Source organism: Octopus bimaculoides, chromosome 9, assembly GCF_001194135.2.
Source record: "Octopus bimaculoides isolate UCB-OBI-ISO-001 chromosome 9, ASM119413v2, whole genome shotgun sequence".
In the NCBI taxonomy this organism is placed as follows: Eukaryota; Metazoa; Mollusca; class Cephalopoda; order Octopoda; family Octopodidae; genus Octopus; species Octopus bimaculoides.
Genome location: NC_068989.1, coordinates 22,996,733 through 22,998,972, shown reverse-complemented (window position 1 = coordinate 22,998,972; position 2,240 = coordinate 22,996,733). Strand labels below are relative to the sequence as shown.

The 2,240-nt window shown below is 36.8% G+C and overlaps 1 protein-coding gene and 1 long non-coding RNA gene across 6 annotated transcripts in view; one reads left to right on the top strand and one right to left on the bottom strand.

Annotated features, from left to right (window-relative positions):
* The window catches only part of LOC106878206 (uncharacterized protein KIAA0825), a 176,526-nt gene that overhangs the window by 25,235 nt on the left and 149,051 nt on the right, over nt 1-2,240 (top strand). The window contains exon 1 of one of the 4 annotated variants that reach the window (XM_052970492.1): nt 1,960-2,087. The exons of 2 other annotated variants lie outside the window; for them this stretch is intronic. The gene's annotated coding sequence lies outside the window, so the exon portion shown is untranslated. Of the gene's footprint in view, nt 1-1,959; nt 2,096-2,240 lie in introns of those variants that run through there. One more of the 4 variants, XM_052970495.1, reaches the window with a different exon arrangement.
* LOC106877281 (uncharacterized) overlaps nt 1-2,240 on the bottom strand; it is a 107,476-nt gene that overhangs the window by 103,521 nt on the left and 1,715 nt on the right. The gene's annotated exons all lie outside the window — the stretch shown is intronic.

Here is a 2,240-nt window from a genome sequence, read left to right as displayed (position 1 = left end):
TCCTTGTTTGTCCCCTCTGTGTGTAGCCCCTTGTGGGCAGTAAAGAAATAAGAAACGTTAGCACGCTGTCGAAATGCTTAGCGCGTCCGTCTTTACGTTCTGAGTTCAAATTCGGCCGAGGTCGACTTTGCTTTTCATCCTTTCGGGGTCGATGAATTAAGTACCAGTTGCGTACTGGAGTCGCAAAATTTTCGGGTCTTGTGCCTAGAGTACAAAAAAATATAATCACCGGTACATGTTGTACACTTGAGCGTTGTGAGCAATACGCTCAACTTGTTAATATTCTCGGGAATGTAATCGACTAAATTCCTCCCGTTAAAATTGCTTGCCTTGTGGCAAAGTTAGAAGAAGATTTATTTTATTCCTGGTAGAATTTATGTGCGTAACGGGTTACTACCCGAAATCTTAGGCATCCATATGATGTTAAGTGCTCAAAATCTCTCTGATGATCTGTGTCCCCGAAGATGCAAACCTTTTGTAGAAGTTCTACAGGACACTTAATTTCAATCTTCTTTATCCATTTGTCTATTTCATAATTCCCAGTCCCTAATGCACCAATTATGACAGATACAATCCTTACAGACTACATGTTCCAAATCCTCGCGATCTCATATCTTAAAGGTTTGAGTTTTCTAATTTTTCGTCTGCTTTCTTCACAATCCTAGTATCAAATGAACATGATGGATCGATTAGTATACATATTCGATTTTTTTTGTCCATTACTATAATATCTGGCCTATTATGTTCCATCTTCTTATCCGTTTGAACAAAAAGGCAGCGAGCTGGCAGGATCATTAGCATGCCGGGCAAAATGCTTAGCGGCATTTCGTCCGTCTTAATGTTCTGAGCTCAAATTCCACCGAAGTCGACTTTACCTTTCCTTCTTTCGGGGTCGATAAAATAAGCACCAGTTGAGCACTGGGGTCCATGTAATGGAATCGTCCTCCAAAATTTCAGATCTTGTGCCTATATCAGAAAGGACTACTACTACTACTACTACTTATAATCTTTTCTATTCTAGGCACAAAGCCCGAAATCTTGCGTGAGTAGGCCAATCGATTAGATCAACCTCTGTACGCAACTGGTACTTAATTTATCGACCCTGAAAGGAGGAAAGGCAAAGTCGACCTCAGCGGAATTTGAACTCAGAACATAAAGACAGACAAAATATCGCTAAGCATTTCGCACGGCGAACGTTTCTGCCAGCTCGTCGCCTTACTGTTACTGCTTATAATGTAAACTTGCTAATGTTCTGGGTTATGATAGGTAAAACAAAGCAGCAAAAGCTTGAAAGGTGATGCTGAAGATTTTATGTCACTAAAATATGACAACCATATATCATAGTAAAAGCGGTACGTTAAACTCCAAGATCGCAATTATTTTATCACGGCCCGTCCATCACGTTAGGACAGAGGTTGACAAAGTGGTCAGTATTGATCTAAGACGTCTAAGTGACTATCCAAGAGTTCGATAGACACCTGAAACAATTTGGGGAATTAAGAGTGCTGAATTATTAGCGAACTGAGTCTAGAAAAGCGCGGAAATTTAAGGTTAAAACTTAATATTGATGCAATAACTAATATTCATCAGACACATATTTCACATTTAATATTCCAACTATATCAATATAATATGACTGAATTTTTTTTATTTATCCTTATCAATTTCGTCAAGTATTTTCATTAAATTCCTTTAAATATTATTAAAACAGCAGTAATGACACGCACAAAACGAAGAAATTGTTTTTAAATGCAGAAAGTTATCAATTTTAGAAATTTGTGGGGAGTCAATAAGTTATCAACAATTCCATGAAAGGAATCAAGAGTATAAGAAATTTTCCGATTCCTATGTTAGAAAGATAAAAATATTCAGATGCTCCAGAGAAGCATGTCACTAATAAGATATGAAATCGAAAGCATAATATTAAAGGGACGTAACTCGCTCACTTGATGAACATAGTCGACTTCCGGTGATGTCGCTTATCTTTCTATATCGCAATGTGTAATATTTATATCGCGATTTACTGCTTATCGAATAAGTTCATTTCACCGAAATCTTCATCTTTTTATCATGGATAATATTATATTGTAAGCAGGTTTGTCGTTTATTATTTACTGAACTTCTCTTTCATTTTGTCTTATCAGCCACTGACGTATGCATTACACACAAACACACTAACAAAAACACACACATATATATATACTCACACATATATAAATACACACATAATGTTTGGAGAT